This window comes from Chlorocebus sabaeus, chromosome X (genome assembly GCF_047675955.1).
Source record: "Chlorocebus sabaeus isolate Y175 chromosome X, mChlSab1.0.hap1, whole genome shotgun sequence".
Lineage (NCBI taxonomy): Eukaryota > Metazoa > Chordata > Mammalia > Primates > Cercopithecidae > Chlorocebus > Chlorocebus sabaeus.
Genome location: NC_132933.1, coordinates 22,027,441 through 22,050,144, shown reverse-complemented (window position 1 = coordinate 22,050,144; position 22,704 = coordinate 22,027,441). Strand labels below are relative to the sequence as shown.

At 37.9% G+C, this 22,704-nt stretch overlaps 1 long non-coding RNA gene across 3 annotated transcripts in view; it reads right to left on the bottom strand.

The window, feature by feature from the left end:
* The window catches only part of LOC103232570 (uncharacterized), a 113,277-nt gene extending 100,287 nt beyond the window's left edge, over positions 1-12,990 (bottom strand). For 2 of the 3 annotated variants that reach the window (XR_497196.3, XR_005237505.2), the window contains exons 1-2: positions 12,615-12,990; positions 7,634-7,777 (exon numbers count right to left, since the gene is read on the bottom strand). This is a non-coding gene — a long non-coding RNA (uncharacterized lncRNA). Of the gene's footprint in view, positions 1-7,633; positions 7,778-10,773; positions 10,869-12,614 lie in introns of all 3 variants that reach the window. The other variant, XR_012091908.1, reaches the window with a different exon arrangement.
* Between the last annotated feature and the right edge of the window lie 9,714 nt (positions 12,991-22,704).

The following is a 22,704-nucleotide window of genomic DNA, read 5'->3' as shown; positions in this document are numbered from 1 at the left end:
CTGGGTTCAAGCGATTCTCATGCTTCAGCCTCCCAAGTAGCTGTGACTACAGGAACCTGCCACTATGCCTGACTAATTTTTGTATTTTTAGTAGAGATGGGGTTTTACCATGTTGGCCAGGCTGGTCTTGAACTCCTGACCTCAAGTGATCCTCCTACCTCAGCCTCCCAAAGTGCCGGATTTACAGGCATGAACCACTGGGCCTGACCTGTTCTTAGGAAACTCTTAATGAAAAAAATGTATTAAACAAAAAGATGAGTTCTTATCTAAAACAAGTCTTCAGATGTAACTTTTCTTTGCACTTTGGTGTATCTATTTTTAAAATTCAGTACATCTGTCATGTGACCAATTTGTCTTTGTAATTATCAATACATTTCTTACAATGCTAAATGTGGAAGTCCAAACGGACACACACACACACACACACACACACTCCTTTTTCACTTATGTCATTACACTGAATTCACAGGTTTGCATTTTACTATTTTATTTCCCTTAACAAAACAATAGTCAATATATGTTCTTTAAAGTTTATAAACTGAATCTCCTACATTATTTTCTTAGAGGAAACCAGTTTTAATATTTCTCCATAGTTTATTCTAGATGTTTTAGTCAAGGAGGGCTGCCATAAAAAAATCATAGATTTTTAAACAAAATAAATGTATTTCTCACAGTTCTAGAGGCTGGGAAGTCAAAGATCATGGTGGGAGCCAATTCAGTTCCCGGCTAGGGTCCTCTTCCAGGTGTAGATGGATACCTTCCTGTAATGTACTCACAAGGCAAAGAGAGAAAGCTCCATCCCTTCATCTCCTTATAGGGGCACTAATCATAATGCAGGCTCCACCCTTACGACCTCATCTAAACCTAACTACCTCCCAAAAGTCTCATTTCCAAATACCATCGCACTGTGGGTTAAGGCTTCCACATACGAATTTTGCGGTGACACAAACTTTCAGTCCATACTACTAGGTTTTTTTTTTTCTTCCCCGTGTGTAAGCATTGCATTCATTATCTCTTGCTATGTAACAAATTACATCAAACTTAATAGCTTAAAACAGCATACATTTTTTTATCTCAGTTTCTGTGAGTCAGGAGTCAGGGCATAGCTCAGGTAGGTCCTCAGCTCAAGGCTGCAATCAAGGTGTCGGTTAGGGCTGGGGACTCATCTGAGGCTCAAGATCCTCTTGGAAGGTCATGTGGTTGTTGGCAGAATTCATTTTGTTGCAGCTTTAGAACTCACAATTGCTTACTTCTTTGAGGCTAGCAAAAGAGAAGATCTCAGACCACCAGGCCCTCTTTCCCTGTCCTGATTAGATCCGGCCGTTCCAGGGTAATCTCCCTTTTAAGACCCTATCATTTTTGCCATATAATATAAAGGAATCAGAGGAGTGATAATCTATCATATTCACAGGTCCCACTCATACTTAAGGAATTATACAGGGAGATGGAATCATCTTAGAATTCTGCCTATATACCACAAGGATGAGTGGATGGATAGATAGATACAGTTTTTAAAGATTTGAAGTTAAAATTATACATGAACACATTTTTCAACGTTAGTTATTCGTACAATACTTTACAAACAACATTATGCCATCTCTGACATTCCTCCGAGATTGAAACACTTTTTTTTTTTTTTTTTTTTTTTGAGATGGAGTCTCACTCTGTCACCCAGGCTGGAGTGCAGTGGCGCGATCTCAGCTCACTGCAAGCTCCGCCTCCCAGATTCACGTCATTCTTCTGCCTCAGCCTCCTGAGTAGCTGGGACTACAGGCACCTGCCACCACGCCCGGCTAATTTTTTGTATTTTTAGTAGCGATGAAGTTTCACCATGTTAGCCAGGATGGTCTTGATCTTCTGACCTCGTGATCCGCTCGCCTTGGCCTCCCAAAGTGCTGGGATTACAGGCGTGAGCCACCGTGCCCAGAAGATTGAAACACTTTTAACACTCTTAGCTAGTAAGTTTTTACTTGCTTATATATCCCTAAATAGAATGCCCATATTACCAATTTATAAATTAACCCATACATTCATAATATATACTCTTCCTTCCAGAAGAATATTTTACTTTCTTTGCCCTCACTACACTTCACTAATACCACTATTAGTACTTCACTTACATCCTTCCTTTCTTCCCATCCTCCCAACGTAGCTATAATTGCTTGTGTCAATATTTAATGCATACAATACTATAACAATGTAAATATCTTGAGATGATCCATGTACTAAATTGTGTTTGCTTTTCTTTTTCTGGACTTCTTTCCCCTAGTCTCTGTCTCCTGGAAAAATTTACTAGTCATTTCATTTGATGGTCTGTGTACTCAAAGTTCATTCAAACACACACATATACAAGTTGACTAAAATATCTCTCAAGGCTCTCATTCATATTACAGATTTTGATCAATTTAATTTTCCTCGCAAAATTTATCTCAAAATTTTCTGACCTCCTCCAATGTGTCCAATTTCCCCTATGTCTGATGCCCCAGCACTTTGGGAGGCCAAGGCGGGTGGATCATTTGAGGCCAGGAGTTCGAAACCAGCCTGGCCAACTTGGTGAAACCCTGTCTCTCCTAAAAATACAAAAATTAGCTGGGTGTGGTGGCACACGCCTGTAGTTCCAGCTACTCTGGAGGCTGAGGCAGCAGAATCGCTTGAACCCGGGAGGTGGAGGTTGCAGTGAGCCGAGATTGCGCCACTGCACTCCAGCCTGGCGATGGAGCGAGACTCCATCTAAAAAAGAAAAGAAAAAAAAAAAATTAGCCAGGCACGGTGGCACATGTCTGTAATCCCAGCTACTTTGGAAGCTGAGGTGGGAGGATTGCTTGAACCTAGGAGGCGGAGGTTACAGTGGGCCAAGACACGCCACTGCACTCCAGCCTGGGCAAGAGAACAAGACTCTGTCTCAAAAAAAGAAAAAAAAAAAAGACTCTTACTATTGATGATACTTTATAATCTGAATTGTATTTTTAAATATATTAAAACAATAGATGTTTCTTATCTTTTATAAAGCATCCTTTTTTAAAAAACGTGAAAAATGTTTTTTTAAAAAAAGACATGAGCACCCATTCATAAACAGTATATGGTAGTACAGTTACTACTATTTGCACTTTTGTGTTTACCATCTCAGATCTCTCAATATGTAGAGGAAATCATACATTCCTTTAACCAATATTTATCTAGTTCCTGCCAAGTTCTGGGCACTGTTCTAAGTCTTGGGGATAAAAGAATATTAAATAGGATATTTAATTGAATAGAATCATTTAACTGAATAGAATTATTTAATATTTAACTTAATATAATTCAGTTGTATTTATTTACTATATCAGTTATAATTAATATTTAACTGAAATAATTGACATGTAATTGAATATAATATTTAAGTGAATAGAATTATTTTAATTGTGCACACACACATTTACACATACATGTCTTTATATATACCTCTATATTTGTAAAAATTGTATATAACTTAATGTGCATGCGTATATACATAGTACATATAAATATATATATAACAGGCATGTATGCATAGATATAGGAATATGTGCAAATATTGGTGCATATATTTATAAACTAACACAATACATACATAAACACAATGTGTGTAGATAATTAGAATGTCATAAACAGTAGTAAAATTGAGTATCTTTTCATTTATTTAATAAACAGCTGGAGTTCTTCATTTGTAAATTGCCTGTTTAATTCCTTTACCAATTTTGCCACTGGTTTAAATACGACAGAAAAGAAAGTTTTAAATTTTTTAGTCACAGGACGCTTATACGCAAACACACGTACAAAAAATCATCTTCAACTACTCTATGAGGTCAAATGCTAACTGAGTGAGGAAAGTAGAAGAGGGGGCCAGAATGTTTCTCCATTATGCAATGAATCCCAAGTAATTCTAGACGTTCTCCATCAACTTGGGAGCAAGAAGTATGAGTTGTCAGGCTTACTAGGTATCCTCAACTGGAGCTTTTTATGAAGAAGTAACAGAGAAGAACAATTGTTATGTATGAGGAGAATCACTAGACTTCAAGGAGTTCAGCATCCTCTGGGAGAACAAATAAAGAGATGAGCACTCCTCTCTTCCTCCCCACCAACCCCACCAAGAGATCTGAGATGATGGCAAAACTCTATTAGGGGACAGGCCTTGGCTATAAGCATAACATTTTTTGGCCTCTTTGTGTATGCCTCTGCTCTCTAAGCAGGAGAATTGGCCTTTTTTGGCTTGGCAGGATGGCTCCCAATGTTTCTTCATTTCTCTCCTTGCTCTAAGGCAATGGGGTCCAGACTTTTGCTGTGTATGAGATCCCCTAGCAAGCACAAATGCTGTTATATCTCCTCAAATTAGCCTATTTTATGAGTTGTGATGCTGCTATCAAAGGGAGCCCAGGTTCTATGGCTCCAGAACAAGGTTAATTGACCTGAACCATCTTCTGAGGGGCAGGGACAGGAACAGGAGACAATGGGCACAAGCCCTTCACTGGGCCCTGAAAGTTATCCTCAATGGAAGCCCCACTCAACAACTTCCTGTGCCCCGGACTTCTGGCAGCCGTTGGCTCTGTCCTGCCTCGCCAACAATAGGCTTTTACTCCTGGATATCACCTTTGTCATATTAGCATCAAGTCTTTGCCCAGAGATCCCGGAATAACTCAGAGAAGTCAGGGAAACCCAATTTAGGGTTAGGGCCTGTTCAATCTCTCCGCCGAACCGACGTTTCTAAACCGAAAGACCTCACGGGACGGACGCTGTAGTGGCGTACGGCATTTTAAAACTATTTCCTCACGATGGCAGTAGTGCTCCAGATATACCAACACGTACTGCTCCTTAGTCCTTCTCCCGCCCTTTCTGTCCAAAAAAACGCCAGCTAGAAAAGGACGCCAGGAAACATGGCAGCCTTACTTTTGCCTAGTTTGGGACAATCTGATCACGCTGCTGTACTTTTGCTTTTGGTTTCCATTTGAAACGAAACTGAGGCCTTCTCTTTTTAAGAACTACATTTCCAATAGGTTTAGCCTTCACAGTTGTGTTCTCGCTCACTCAGCATTACATCTCCAGTATTTTCCCAAGTTACCAACTTCTGCTTCTGGATTCAAGACTCAAGAATCCAGGCCTAAGCAGAAAAAGAAAATGCTAGAAACTCAAGGCCGGGAGGTTATCTCTAAGTACCAAACCACATGTCCTTGCCTGGCTCATCCATCTGTAAGGCTCGCAAGGAATTCTATATTTTCAGGATAGAGATCTAAGTCTTACGTGTTGACTTGTTGGCAACCATTTGGCTGGAGTCTTAAGAGAAGTGCCCAAACGGCTCTCATTCCAAGAGTTTTGTCTTGTGATTTCATTTACCATTCGAAGACACTTTCCGATGCCATTAAATGGTCTCCAATTGCTTCCTACCACTTCACTGGGTATGTAGGGGTGTGTGTGTGTGTGTGTGTGTGTGTGTGTGTGTGTGTATTTATCTTTGTATCTGTATTTACCATTTATCTCTTAGAGATAAGCCTTAAAATCACTTCCTCATTAATAACTAAGACATGATGTTTGCCAAGGATTCAGAAATAACCATGCACTGATAAAGAGTAAAGCACTATCATAAAACTGATTAAGACCACTGATAATTTTTTAGATCATGTCCTCCTACTCCTTTCAATACACACAGAGTTTTATATTTATGTTCATATGTGACAATAAATTTATATTAAAATTGGTTGTTTGTACATGATGGTTTGCCTAGGAGATTGCCACTCCTGATTCTAAGACAGTTTGGCCACATTATATAAAATTTTTGTCTTCATATTTAGTAATCAAAGCATTGCAGAAAAATGTTTCTTGGCTGGGCGCGGTGGCTCACGCCTGTAATCCTAGAGCTTTGGGAGGCCGAGGCGGGCGGATTACCTGAGGTTGGGAGTTCAAGACCAGCCTGGCCAACATGGTGAAATCCCGTCTGTACTAAAAATACAAAAAATTAGCTGGATGCAGTGGCGCCCACCTGTAATCCCAGCTACTCTGGAGGCTGAGGCAGAAGAATCACTTGAACCTGGAGGCGGAAGTTGGGGTGATCTGAGATCACGCCGCTGCACTCCAGCCTGGGCTACAGAACGAGACTTCGTCTCAAAAAACAAACAAACAAAAATGTTTCTTATTGCTCCATTTATTATATAGTTTAAATATGGCATATATAACATATAATATTGCTATATATAAAAAACACATAATATTGCTATACATATATATGCACATTTATTTCACCTTAATTATAACTTGACTTATACTGGGCATAGTTTTCTACAAAGTCTTCTGCAGCAACTTACATAAATTGCATGTTTCCGTATATCAACATCTATTTTCCCTAGCCGGAAATTTCTTTATACTTTATTCTACAAGGAGGTTTCTCTTCGAAGGAATTATAAAGGTAACATCTGCTGTTGGAAATCTGCTCATATTTTGAGAAATTACAAAGCCAAAAATAAATGGTATCTCAATGAAAACTAGAAGAAATGACTTTTAAAATGTCTTTGCCATACATTCTCATATCTTCCCTATCCACATATAATGTATATTTTTTAACCTAAAATCCCAGTTACCTTGTATGTCAGACATGCTTTTCTCACTTAAGACAGTTTGAGGTATTTGGAAACATCATTAACTACTCCTTGGAATAGGCAATATTTTTAAGGTTGCTTCTTAAATTTTTGCATTTCCTAAAATTAAGCATACATGTTTACAAAATAACCAGACACATTAGCCTTGTACAAAGAAGTGCAGTGAGGCCACAGGTAATGCCTACGGACGCGGATAAGGATTTTTAAAATATGGGTGTCCTGAATACACCTGTTTTCTGTGATCAGTGTATGCAAAAACAACATTTTGCATATTCTTGCCTAATATATAAATATATTAGGTTTCAAATAGCCAACAAATCAAGTTTTCACCAATAATTTCTTTTGCACATATTTGTTCTGGGTTGACTCTCAAATTACAAATATATCATCAGCTTCTTGAAAAATCTCTTAGAATACGCAATATATGAAGAACAAATGGAAACACTTTATCACAAATCTCACTTTTTTGAGGCATCCACTATTAGCAGCTTGATGAGAATATTGGTTTAAACATTAAAAAATGATATATAACTGTTCAATAACAACTGATGCTATTTAATGAAATAAATTTAGTCTATATCTCATGAATATACTCCCCACATTCCTCAGCACAATGCTAGACACACACACACACACACACACACACACACACACACACACACTTTTCCATTTCTTTTCTTCAAATCCATCCTCATTGGTCCCACTAGAATTTAGCGCCCTGAATTCTCAACTCAACTCTAGACCATGAGTACTCTCCAATAGCATTAACTTTTCTTGAGGAACAAGATAGTTTTTTATGGCTAAATCTCATAGCATTCTTTTACTATTGATCAAACGGTAAGAATCATATGCATCTGGGAAAAAATCAGTAAGTGGAACAAATATATAGCAGTAAAGAAATGATATTCTTAAGAAGTTTAATTGATATTCCATTGATGTTTGTTATATTGCATTCTGCTCTTTTTAATATATAATTGTACATTGTGGGCACATGTGGACAGGTTGTCAGGATTTGGTGAGTTTTTACTTACATGATACATGAGGAATATCCTTGCATGATACATGAGGAATATCCTTGCAGCTTGAGTTGCTTCTTTCTATCATAGTTTTCTCAGGTCTCACATCACATAAGTCTCATCATATGTCATTAAATGTGCTTCAGAAAGCTGGATTTTCTGTTAAGTAAAATTTGGAAATAGAATTCAGAATAGAGCTTTTAAATCTTGCATGTGTGTAGAAGTGTGTGTGTATGTTTTAAAGAAAAATACATCTTGTAATATGTTCTTTTCCTAATTATATATTGAGATGGTGCTGGTTTCTTGAATTTTTAAAAAACTTGCAAATGTAAGCTTTTCTCATTTTCAACATTTCAAGGCTTTGGACAAGTGTAAGTTAAAACGTGAAGGCAAGTCATTAGAAACATCACTGTAGAAAATTACACACCGTTAGCTGCTTGACTGGGGAACTTTCCAGATAACTTCCTTTCTGCCTATTTACTTTTCTGAACCAATATGTTTATGTGTCCAACTTGAATTAATAATGTATGTAATTAAGAGAGACAGAAAAACTTCATTTTTCTTTTCAATTTCCTTGTTGTTAGCCAATCAGAATGGTTTGATCCCGTTACAACATTTTGCATTTTCTTGCCTAAATCCGAGGTGTGGTCACCTCCCCTATTGAGGACTTGGCGAATGGATTTCAATCTTTCCAAAGGCTTAAAAAGACTACCTACTATAGCTGAACTTCACTGTAGTTGAACTTGGACAATGGATGTTTTGCCCCCTCCCCACCGCCATCCTTGCAAAAGAAATCTCAGCTATCCTCTTTGTCCTCTCCTTTCTACTTTCCTGTGGGAGTTTGGCTGTGCGATCACTTTCAAGAGGTAGTCTCTGGACAAAGGGTATGCTCATGTGAAAGGTTAAATGATTTGGCCAATTGACCTTCAAAGAGGTGAACCAATTAACAGTGCTTCTCACTTGGTAGGAGCTTGTCCAATTCTACAAATCATTACACAAACATTGACATCAATGGATTCCTTTTCAAAGGCTTGCTAGGGGTTATGATGAAGATTTAAGGGCATAATGGAAGAATACAGTGAACTGCAATTTACTTCTGTACTGGTGAATTTGAGACTCTGTGATAATAGAGGTGCCTTATTCCTTTGCCATCTTTCCTGCTGAGTGGTTTTCTTTTTAACTTCATTTTGAAACAGCTTTTGATCTGAGATGAGTGTCAATGATTGAGCGGTATTGAGAGTTGGCGATAGTTATAATCTCCCATTACTGGTCACAGTGTCATGTTTGAATTCCTGGAACTCAGCAAGGTGCTGCTGCTTTAGGCCTTTATCCACTCTCTGACCAGATAGTCTCTTAATGTAAACCAAAATGTGTGGGAATACAAAATTCCTGACCCTGAGGAATTCTACGGCTGGGGCTACCTCTCTGTCACTCACAATTGTAAGTTCAGATATGGTGCACTGACTCCATACATCTGGCTTTCCTAGTCTAACATATGGTCAAGTCAAACTATGACTCAACAGCTGGCAGCCTAACCCATCTGATGCAGGGTTTCTCTCAGTCACCTGCTTAGCTGAAGTAGGCTGAAAAGGTCAGAGGTCACCTTACACTTTCATAGGGTATTTGAGACCATTGAGACATGCTTTCTCAAATGTTTTCCAACCCTTCTTGGCTCATGTCAACCTATAACATCCTCAAGGACAGCTAGACCAAGACATGAATAGTAGGAGAGTCATTTCCCCAGGGACCCTATGGTCTTTGTAGTAGTTGCTAAAAACTTCCTAATAGATGTTATAGCTCCACCCTGGGCAGGTAGAATTCAGATGGTGACCATATATTACAGCAGTACCCGAGAATAACATTTCTTCCTCTTCTGTAAGTGTTCAGTCACTGAATCCATCATTGATACACAAGAAAACTCTCATGTGCAGTCAATCTTAAGAACTGTTTGCCTTTTCTTGCTATGCTATGGGCAAGTGTCCTGAGGGTCCTGATGTGCTCAGCTTTCCAAAGGAGGGTGTCCTTAGAGGCCTTACAAGGAATCTTCATTAGAAAAAGGCTAAGAAGCAGGCACAAAGAACAATATTTGCTAATCTGAATGAACAGTTAGGTCCCAAGTCTCAATGGCCTCATCTTCCTCAGGGGAAGGCCAACAGCTAAAGAACTCATTTCTGTTCCCTTAATAGAGCTAAGAGTATGTCTCTCTAAATAGGGAAGCTTTCACATTGGGCCCTAGAAAAAGTGCTGCAAAGCCACCATAGCTGTTACCTCCTGGTTTCAGAAAATACTTCCAGGTCTGCTGGTTGTGTATATCTGCACTCCTGTTGATGTTCAATGATTTATTGGCTTGCCCAAGTGACACACACTACCTTCTCCTCAGGTCTTCCTTGCTCTAAGCAATAGGGGCACCAGACTTTTAGGTATCCTTGAGACCCCTAGAAATCACGCTGGCTGCTGTTAGACATCATCTGGAATGGGATGTTTCATCTGTACCCTAACATTGCTGACACTTTGTGCCATCCCCCTACCTCATTGTTCAAGGGGCACGGCCAGAGGATATGTGGCCAGAAGTCCCCCCAGATAGGATCCGAGCCATCTGTTTTAGCCCCACCCTCACTGGGTAGATATCTAAGCCCCAATACTTTCTATACTCCACCTGCCTAGCAGCTGTCCCCTCAGTCCTTCCCCTGACCCTCCACTTATCAGCTTCTCCCCCGGGATCCTGCCTTTGTCCAGAGCTCCTGGAAGCCTTCAGATTTAAAGTGAAGGGGACGTACTTAGGACTAGGGTCCACTCAACCTCACAAAAGGCCCAACATTTCTCAGTTGCTAAAACTTGGGGGAACTCTAACAACTTTGGGTTTATGTTTTGTCAAACTACATCCTCTTGATGGCAGTATTGTTCTGGAAAAGCTGATTAGCCCTGCCTGCGCACCCCATCCCCAAAGCCCTTCTCTTCTCACCCATTCAGTCTGAAAAAGCCACCAAGACAAAGGAGACAGGAAACAAAGCTGCCTTGCTATTGGCCCTGTCTGGGGGAAATCTGCTCATTCGAATTCACTTTTGCTCCTGGTTTCCCTCTAAACTCAGACTGAAGCCTATACCACCCAGTTTCATCAGCCATACTTTGTGTAAAGAATCCCATTTCCACTCTACCTTGCTTTGTAGGTCTGCTCTTCTTCATTCAACCTTGATCCCCAACATTTTCCTAAGTTATCTGCTTCAGTGGGAAATTCTTTAGGGACCTAGGGCTAAGAAAGTGAAGAAAATAATGGAAATAACAGCCTGGAGAAGAGCAAATCTAGGCACCAGGCCATGTGACTTGTTTCACTGCCAGGTTCCCTGTGAGTCCTCCATTTTCTGACCTGGGCACTAGGTCTTGTGTATTGAGTTGGGAGCAGCCATGTTAGAACCCTAATAGGAGGGTCCAGATAGATCTCAAGGCTGAATTCTATACAATGTCCCTCTTCAGGTGACACACACACTCCAAACTTACAAAATTCCAGTAGAAAGGAACATGATTTTGTCTTACGGTTCCATCATTCAACATTAGAACACAAGCAAGTTCCCACGCACATCATTATTTGACTTTTAATGGCTTCCTATGACTTTATTATGTATGTGTGTGCCACTGCTTAAGCCTTAGGAATCAGTCTTATGGTGTTTTCTCATAAGTAATTAAGACATGGTGCTTGTAAAGAATTTAGAAAATAACTATGTGCTGATCAAGAACAAAAGCACTGTCATAAAATCTTGTATTAAACACTAATAGCCTTTTGCATATTTACTCCCATTACTTCAACACACACACAGGTCTGTATTTATGGTAATACACTACAATAAATTTATATTTAAATTAAATTTATATATGCATCATGTTTTAGATGCAAACTTTTCACTGTTGGTTCCTGGGTAACTGAAATTGTCATGAAATATTTGCAAGACCTGGATTTTAGATAATAAAGCATTTGCAATGAGCTTCTTGATTGACTAATTCATTAAAGAATATTAGGTTCTCAATTTTTAAAAAATTTATACACAGGACGTAATACCTATAATACCACCACTCAAGTATCTTAATTTTGATACCTGCCTCACCTAATCATTACTATGCTGACTATAAATGTGTGTGTATATATATATACACACACTAACATTGGAACAGGCACTACGTGCTTATGCCTCAGAACATTAGGGTTTCTTTTGTTTATATTTTTCAAAACTTATACCAAAATTTTATCTTAAAATTTTATGTAAAATCTGTAAAGTTGAAACGCATACTCACTCTAACACTGACCATGATTATACATATATATGCATAATATATATGTATATGCATTATGCATATATATGTATATGCATTATGCATATATATGTATATGCATTCGATAGATAGGTCCAAGTTACCTAGTTACAGGCATAGAGAGAAAAAAAATGGTTGCACCTATTTTATATATATATATTTACTTCTCTTTATTTATTTATTTTTATTCAACCTCTGGGAGCATGGACTATTCTTCTCTTTAAAGATAATTGAATGCAAACTGGATATAGTTTTGCACAAAGTCTTCAACACTACCTTATACCATTTGCATACATGAAAACAATGTATATTTTTGAGTGCTTGGATTTTTTTTCTATCTTACTCTAGAAGACCTTTCTATTTCAAGAAATTACAAAAGTTACACCCACTGCTGGCACCGTTTAGATTTTAAGAAATTATAAAGTAGAAAGTAAATGGTACTTCAATCACAATAAATAGCCACTTAAAAATATCCTTGCCATACATTCTTATATCTTCACTTTGCACAAATAATATATACTTTAAGAATATGTTCAAATTCTCTTGTACTTTGAATGCTAAAACAAGTTTTCCTCATTTGTAACTTGAATGCTTTTCAAATCTCATTAAGTATTCTTCAGAATAATGACAGGTTTTAAAATCTTGCCACCTGTTTTTGCATTTCTAGAAACAATCATGCTCCTTTACAATGTACCTGCTATAACAGCCATGTATGGAGAAGTGAAGCGAAGTCACAGGTAATGCCACCTCCAGCAGACAAGAACTTTTAAAATGTGGGTTCATCTTCAATCCTCTTCACTCGATTTTGGTTCTAATCTGTTTGTGCCTGGTCAGCTCTCCTAGCAAAAGTGCTAACCCTTCTTGGTTTGGCGGGCTGGTTCCATTTCTCTTCAAGGTCCTCCTAGCTGCAAGCAATTTGGTTGCACCTGAGACCTCCAGCAAGCACATGGCATCCTTCTATAAGCAACCTGGTATTTTCTGGTTCTCTGCACTGACTCTGCTACCACAAAGGTCCTAGGCCCCAGAGCCTGAAGGCACCACGTGTCCGCCTTTCCCAGACTCTCAGGGGCGGGGAGAGAGACAAATACCCACAAGCCCAGTACTTCTTTGGTTGGTGGCTTCCTCCAGTCCCGCCCATACTGGGAGAATACCAAGACTCCACCCTACAACTTCCTGGGCCTGGACTTCCTGGCAGAGACAGACTTAGTCTTCCCTCCCCGCGGGCCATTTCCTACACCTGGACCTCAGTCTGTCCAGAGCTTCAGGTAGGCCTCAGGAGGTGGCACTAAGATCCAGCTCACGGTCCGAGCCTGCTCAGCCTCTGACAGAATGGACCTTTCCAATTTAAGTCCCCTAAGGGATGGGGCTTTTTCCAGAAATTTCCTCACGATGGCAGTGTTGCTCCTGGAATTCCATCCAACACTGCCCCAAGCCCTCTTCTCCCGCCCGTCCGGTGTGAAAAAAAGATGTGACCAACAGACTAAGGCACCAGGAAATATGGCTGACTTGAGAAACTTGCTGACAGTATTGTGATTCTGCTTTTGGTTTTCATCTGAAATCAAACTGGCGCCTAAACCTACATTCTCATCAGGGGTCTTTTCAGTTCAAGAACTCAATTTCCACTTACCTAGTCTTCACAGTTCTGCTTTTTCTTCACCTAGCTTTTTCTCATGGTACTAAATTATCTTGGTGTATCAGGGGTCAAACCTCAGGGATCCAGGCCTAGAGGGAAAAGCAAATGGTTGCATCTAAGGGCTTGGAGAAGACCAAATCCAGGCACCTGTACATGTTGTTCTTTCCTGACTCACTTCCCAGGTTTCCTGGGAGTCCTACTCCATTTCTGGCCTAGGTACTAGGCCTGTGTGTTGAGGGAGAAGCAGTTGTCTGGAACCCTAAGATAAGTGTCCAGATGGTTCTCAAGACTGTGTGCTATGCAGTGCCCATTTGGAGGGATACACAAACTCAAATATGTATAAATTCCAGTCAGAGGAGACTGATACAATCTCATAGTCAAAATAATTTAAGATCAGAACACAGGCATGTTCCTATGTTATTATATGACTGTCAATGGTTTCCTGTGACTTTAGTGTGTATGTGCTTATCACTTAGGGGTCAATCTTATAGTATTTTATCTTAAGTAATTAAGATGTGGTGCTTGCAAAGGATTTGCAAAGGATTCAGAAAAGAACCATGTGCTGACCAAGAGTAAAGCGCTGTCATAAACAGTACCTATTAGTAATACTGATAAACATCTGGATTATGTTTTGTAAACTAAAAAGTATCTGAGACAGGTCTCAACAGTTTTAGAAATTTATTTTGCCAGTTTAAGCACATGCATGCCTGGGAGGTAGGTCCATGTTTCTTCAAAGATGATTTCGAGGGCTTCAGTATTTAAAGGGGAAAGGGCAAATACGGAGAAAAGGGGAAGAAATTTTGAAAAGGTGCGGGTAGATAAGAGGCACAGGGTAGCATTCTTTTGAGTCTTTGATCAGCCCTTCATAAGTGAGATGAGGGTAGAGGAATAGTCACGTACACATTCATCTAGCTCAGTGAATCTGCATTTTTTATGTAGGATAAAATAATCACAGGGCAGAGGAAGCAATCAGATACGTATTTGTCTCAAGTGGGCAGAGGGAAGATTTTGAGTTCTGTCCTTTGTTCCATACCTGTGAGGATAAGCCAACATTTACATTGTCAGGGTGAAATTTAACAGAACGGTTTTACGGTAAAAATCTTGAGGCTCACAAGGAATTGCCTGGTGGGCAAATTGTGAGGGAGATATGGCGTTTTATGTTTTTGTTTTGTCCAATCATTGTAGTCATCTTCTTTAGGAATAAAATGGGAGGCAGGTTTGCCTGACGCAGTTCCCAGCTTGACTTTTCCCTTTGGCTTAGTGATTTTGGGGTCCTGAGATTTATTTTCCTTTCACAGTTTCAACATAAACATGCAAACTCACATACTCACGCACTAATTTCAATATATACACACAAACATTTAGATTTCGTGTCACACACAATAGTAAGTTTACGTTAAAATGAGGTTTATTTGTATGTTACGGTTTGGAGTATATTTTCATTTTTGTTTCCTGGGCAGTTTGTCGCTATCATAAAAAATTTGCAACACCTATATTTATATTAAATGAAACATTGACCAAGAGCTTCTTGATTGCCACATTCAATAACAATATGGTCTCTGAAAACATGTTCACTTCATAAAACACTTATTTAACAATTGGAAATTTAATCCCTATGATGTCTCCTCTCAGGTATCATGATTTGAAGAGCTTCTAATCTTTATTATGCTGACATGTATATACTCTAAAACAAATATTGAATCACAAGTATAACATGCGTGCATCAGAAAATACAGGGTATTCCTTCCTTCCTCAAAATTTTAACCTACAATTAAATCTAAAATTTCATCTTATTTTATTTCTTTATTATTATTTTTAGAGACTGGGTCTGGCAAATCTATGCAATCATGGCTCACTGTAGCCTTGACCTCCAGGCTCAAGCAATCCTCCCACCTCAGCCTCTGGAGTAGCTGGGACCACAGGCACACACCACGGCACCCAGCTAATTTTTTCTTTTTTATATTTTGTTGTAGAGAAGGGGTCTCCCTATGTTGCCCAGACTGATCTCTAACTTGTAGGCTCAATTAATCTTCCTACTCCAGCCTCCCAGAGTGCTGGGATTATAGGCATGAACCACTGCACCTGGCCTAATCTTATTTTACTACTAAAAAAAATTAACAACAGATTGCATTACTGTATAAATAAAGTCTGTGTCCTCCTCTCAAAGGTTCAAGGTGAATGCATTAGCATATTTTTATATTCATCTATAATCTTTTCTTAATGTTTCCCTTTATATGTATTTATTTCCTAAAAATTAAGTCTTGCAAATTTTTCATAATGGCAAATTGCCAAGAAAACAGAAGTGAAAATATGATCTGAATCATGATATATGAGTAAATCCCATATTAATGTAAACTTATATATGAAGCTAAATATCAAAGTTTCTATGTGTATACATATATACACATACACATATACATACACATACAAATACACATGAATATACAGACAAAGAGAGTGAAATTTAAGTGCATTGTTACTATAACAATCATGATTTAAAATATACACTTTTTAGGGAGACTGAGGCAGGAGAATTGTTTGAACCTGGGAGGCAGAGGTTACAGTGAGCCAAGATCGCACCACTTCACTCCAGCCCTGGAGACAGAGTGAGACTCCATCTCAAAAAATATATATACTTTTTAAATATAAGTACACATATAGATGGATAAGGAGTCATACCTCATTTAATGACAGGGATACATTCCGAGAAGTGCGTTGTTAGGTGATTTCATCATTGTGCAAACATCGTAGTGTACTTACACAAATCTAGATAGTATAGACTACTATACTCCTAGGTTGCATAATATAGCCCATTGCTCCTAGGTTACAAAGTGGTATAGCATGTTGTTATACTGAATACTGTAGGCAATAGTAACCATGGTAAGTATTTGTGTATCTAAACAACAGGTACAATAAAAATACGATATTATAATATTATGGCATAACCATCATATATGCAGTCAGTCATTGACCTAAAGATCGTTATACGGGGCATGACTGTATACTAATGTGTATGCTTATTTATCTTTAAACATAATTGAATGAATACCGAAGGTAGTTTTGAACAGAACCATCATCATTATCTCATACAATTTACATGTTCCCATATACATATAGGTACTTGGAGAACTTGAAATCTCTTTATTCTACCCTGGAAAGAGCCTTGTTATCTAGAAAATTTAAAAAGCAATAGTTGCTGTTGGCAAACTGTTCAGATATTGAAAAATCATGAAGCCAAAAATAAATGATAGTTCAATCCCTACAAGAAAAAGACTTTTAAAATGTCATTCTCCCAGCCTGGGCAACATGGTGAAACCTGTCTCTCCAAAAAGTACAAAAATTATCCTGGCAAGGTGGAGTGTGTTTGTAGTCCCAGCTACTTGGGAAACTGAGGTGGGAGGATCCCCTGAGCCCAGGGAGGTCGAGACTTCACTGAGCCAAGATCATGCCATGGCACTCCAGCCAGGGCGAGAGAGTGGGACTCTGTCTCCAAAATAAATAAATGAGGCCGGGCACGGTACTCACGCCTGTAATCCCAGCACTTTGGGAGGCTGAAGTGGGCGGATCACGAGGTCAGGAGTTGAAGACCAGCCTCACCAACATGGTGAAACCCCGTCTCTACTAAAAATTCAAAAATTAGCCGGGCGTGGTGGCACATACCTGTAATCCCAGATACTCAGAAGGGTGAGGCAGGAGAATCCCTTGAATTCGGGAGGCAGACGTTGCAGTGAGCCAAGATTGCGCCACTGCACTCCAGCCTGGGCAACAGAGCAAGACTCCATCTCAAAAATAAATAAATAAAATAAATAAATAAATAAATAAATAAATAAAAGTCATTCTCATTTCCTACTTATGTACATATAATAACATTAAAAATCATATTCAAATTCCTTTGTACCTTCAGTGTTCAAATACATTTTCTGTACATATGGTAGCTAGAGTACTTACCAAACTTCATTAAATATTCTTTGAAATACTGATTGTATTTTAGAGAGTAGCATCTTTTGGGATTTCACAAATCAGATGTATTTCTAAATAATGCGTTCAGGTAAAACATCCATTTCTAAAGAAGCATAGCAAAATCATAAGTAATGCCACCTCAAGAGGACAAGGACTTGGAAAATATGGTTGTATTTTCAACCATATTTCACAGATATATGTTGTATACATTCAGAAATATAGATTCCTTAGGACTCTCTCATGTGTTCAACACAGCAAGTTTTCACCAATAATTTCTTTGGTACTTTTTTTTTTTTTTTTTGAGAGAGAGTCTCACTTTGTTGCTCAGGCTGGAGTGCAATGGCGCAATCTCAGCTCACTGCAACCTCCGCCTCCCAGGTTCAAGCGATTCTCCTGCCTCAGTCTCCCGAGTAGCTGGGATTACAGGCATGAGCCACCACGTCCAGCTAATTTTTGTATTTTTAGTAGAGACAGGGTTTTGTCATGTTGGCCAGGCTGGCCACAAACCCCTGACCTCAGGTGATCCGCCCACCTAGGCCTCCCAAAGGGCTAGGATTACAGGCATGAGCCACTGTGCACGACTTTCTGCACATATTTATTCTGGATTTGTTATTGAATTACAAAGATAATACAAGCATTATGAAAAATTTCATAGAGTGCACAAATCAATGAAAGACCTAAGGAAATACTTTATCCCAAATCAACCTATCCCAAGGGAACCACCATTAGCAGCTTAATGGGTACATGTATTCAAATGTTGTAAACAAGGTGTACAACCACTCATGAGAGCTGATATTATTTAACTAAATAAATATATCCTACTGCACATCAATAAACTCCCCTATTTGCTGACAAGATGCTTGGAATATACATACATTTATCCAGGGAGGAATATATCATTATTTATTTTCTTCAATTACATTCTAGTTAAAATGTAGGTGGAGTTTTGTGTCATTGTTTCTTATTCAACATTGAATAATGCATACTGAATAGCATATCTCTTCATGATAGTACTTTATTTTTAATCTCATATAATTACTTTGATTTTAAGTTCTTAAGGATAATAGAGGCATCTGGCAAAGAAATGATAAATGAGTAATTGTAAAACAGGAAAGAGAGGATACTTTCAATCACATAAACTCAATTGATATTTCAATCTAGTATATTCCACCTTTTCTTCTATATACACTTTTGCATGGGAGTGTACAGGAGTTTTTTGGTATGAATTTAAACTGACATGGTCTATATGTAGAATTCTCTTTTTAATTTATTTTTCTTTTTTATGCTTTACTCAGGTCTTTTAGAGCAAGGCCACTTACAATGCCGTTAGCATGCCATAGAGGACTGGATTTTATGTTAAGTAATTATTTGCCAGAAGTTTTTCTTTCCATAACCATCAAAAGTAGGACATTTAATCATTTCAACGTGTATATAGAAGTGTGCTTATTCTTATGGAAAATAGAATCTAAAATAAAACTATATTGTATAACTTGTACCTTTATTAAATGTATACTATGACCCTTTTCGGGTTTTCTGTAAATTTCAAAAGCAACCCTTGCTCGTTTTCAACATTTCAATTTTTAAGACAGAAATAGTTAAAACCTGTAAACTCTAACTTGTATTTTTGAGATATAAACTATACTAGTATTTGATTAGAAACCTTCCAGACATTGTACTTAGTACATATTCACCCTCTAGAATCCATTTATGTTTATGGTTCTGTGTAACAGTAGAGAAAAACAGTCTTTCATAAGAGTAATCCTTATGATTTTGTTTTAGACACTAGTTTCTTAGGGATACCAAAAGCATAGCCAACCAAAGAAAAAACTTGACAAACCAGATTTCATCAAGTTTTTAAAAAGTTGTTTCACAAATGATACCATCAAGAAAAAAAAAAATAAACTCACAGAATGGGAGATAATATTTGCCAATCATATATTTGGTAAGGGACTTGTATCCAGAATGTAAAAAAAGTCTTACCTCTCAGTCATAAAAAGATAACTCTTTTAAAAATGGGCAAATGATCTGAATAGACATTTAACTAAAGAAGATATGTATATGGCTAACAGCACGTGAAAATATGGTCAACCTCATTAGCTATTAGAGAAATGCAAATGATCATGGGGAGGGGGGAGGGGGGAGGGATTGCATTGGGAGTTATACCTGATGTAAATGACGAGTTGATGGGTGCAGCACACCAACATGGCACAAGTATACATATGTAGCAAACCTGCACGTTGTGCACATGTACCCTACAACTTGAAGTTTAATAATAATAAATAAATTTAAAAAAAAAAAAAAAGAAATGCAAATGAAAACCACAGTGAGGTACTACTTCACAGCCCCTAGGTTGTCTATATTTTAAAAAGACAGATAATAACAAGTGTTGGTAAGGATGTGGATAAGCTGCAAGCTTCATATATGGCTTGTGGAAATATCACATGGTACAGTCGCTTTAAAAGTAGTCTGGCAATTCCCCAAAAGTTTGAAGATTCTATTATCATATGACTAACCAATTCCAAACATATTGATCTACAAAAGAGAAATGAAAACATGTTCACACAAAAAGTAGAAACAACCTAAATGTCCATCAACTGATGAATATATCAATAAAATGTGGTATATTCATACAAAGGACTATTATTAAACCATATTGAAGAATGAATTATTGATACATTGTACAACATGAAAAATTCTTCAAAACATTATGCTAAGTGAAAAAAGCCAGACACAAAAGAGCATATCTTGTATGATTATGATTATATATAATTTCTAGAATAGGCAAATCCATAGACACAGAAAGTAGATTAGTGTTTGCCAGGGACTAGAGGAAGTTGAGAATGAGAACTAACTGCTAGTAGGCATATTTCTTTTTGGAGTGATGAAAATATTCTAAAATCGATTATGGTAATGATGGCACAATTCTGTGAATACATTGAAAACCACCACATTGTACGTTTTAAATTGGTGGAATTTATAGTGTGTGAACTCTAGCTCAGTAAAGCTGTTTTTAAAAGTTTCAAAAATTAACAGGTTAATTCACATTTATAAAATTAATTTAAAAAAGTACACGATCATCTCAAATTGTGTAGAAAAAGTATTTGACAAACATAAGCATCAATCCTGATTTAAAAAATCTCTCACCAAACTAGAAATTGAAGAAAATGTATCTTCAATATGGTAAAAATATACAACTAATATCATACTTAACTCTGAAAAAGTCAACACTGTTTTTAAGATCTAGAGCAAGGCGAGGAATTCGTCTCTCACCTCTTCTATTCAATGTCATACCAGATCTTCTAAGAAGTGCAATTAGGAAAAAATAAAAAAAAGAAGAAGAAGAAAAGAAAGAAGGAAAGAAAGGAAAAGATTAAAATTTGGAAAGAAAGAAGTAAAAGTGTTTTCACAGATGACAGTATTGTTTACACAGAATGATTCTACAAAAACACTTCTAAAGCTGCTAATTTAAAGTCCGTATCTTACAAACAAGGTAAGATTAGTCTCGCTTTTGTATCCATTTTAAAAAATGTGTCTTTTATGTGGAATGTTTAACCACTGACAGCTAATGTATTTACTGATAGGTTTGAATTTTGGGCTACAATTTTATACTTTACATTGTTTGTCCTCATTAATTTGTGTTCTTCCATTTCCCCTTTCCTTCCTTTCAAGTATTAGAACATTTAGTCTTTTAGAATTCTATTATAATATATCTGTTGGTCTTTTGGCTATACCACTTTGTGTTATTTTTTAGTGGTTATTCCAGAGATTGCAATATGTGTCCTTAACTTTTTATAATTTTCTCAGAGTTGATATTTTACCACCTCATACAGAATGTGAAATCCTTATAACAATATACATACTTTTATTATTCCTCGGTGTCCTTTATACTATTATTGTCATATGTAATTTATCTACATACATTATAAACACCACAAAATGATGTTAGAACTTTTGCTTTAAGCATTCAAGTGTATTTTAAAGGAACTAAGTGAAAATTTTTTTTTGTACATACTCAGACAGTTAAAAGTTCTGATGTTCTTTACTCTGGAACATGCTCTGGCTCTGGAAGATCTGTATTTTCCTCTGATGTAGTTTTCTTCAACCTGAAGGATGTCCTATAGCATTTATTTTATTGTATGCCTACCCGTGACAAAGAATCTTAGTTGTCTTTTGTCTGAAAACATTTATTTCACCTTCATCTGTGAAGATATTTTCAAGGATAGAGAACTCTGGGTTGATTTTTTTTTTTTTTCCCATCAGCACTTTCAAGAGGACATGACACTGTCTTGTAGCCTCCATAGTCACTGATGAGAAAGCCATAGCTTTTAAAGTAAAACATGTGATATATGTCAGCTGCAGCATTTCAATTCTGTGGGGGAAATGACTGAGTTTTCAATGAGTGGTCTTGGGATTACTGGCCATCCGTGCGTGCAAATGAAACTTTACTTCTCCCTCACACTGTACACAAAACTCAATTCCATAGTCTCTTTTCAGGTAGTCATGGTGAGGAAATTCATTATAAACCTGCACTTGTACTGCAGAAAGCCCAGGAGAGGACGGAGGGCTTTGATGGATTTGAGAGGTGAGAATGAATGTCTAAGCCAGGGGTTGGCAAGCTGACTCACAGAACAGATGTGACCAGTGACTTGTATTTGTAAGGCCTGAAAGCTAAGAGTGATTTGTACATTTTTAAAGCTTTGCTTGAAAAAATGGAGGATATGTGACCATGACCACCTATGGCTTGCATAGCTTAAATGATTCACCATCAGGCCTTTTACAGAAAGAGTCTGCTATCACCTGCATCTAGGACCAAAGATACCTTGACCCATAGTGTCTCCTATGTAGGGACAGGACATGTTCTAGAAACCTCACTGTGGTCTAATGTGCACGTCCTCTTCATGAGGATGGCTTCACTGACGTAAACATAAGCCGGACCAGATTAGCATTTCATGTCAGGCCAGGCCCCAGAAGCAGAGTAGAATGAGATCCAGACACAAGTTCTAACTGTATCTGTGACATGGCCTTACAGGAAACCAGTGGAAATCATTCCCCAATGAAAGGCAGAGGCCTAGGAAATGGGGTTGGAGCCGGAGTGCGTGGGTGGGCATGAAGGTTTACCCTTTCTGGAGGACCTCCCAGACCACTGTCGCACAGAATCAAGGAGGCACTTCCTGGACATCTTCTCACTACT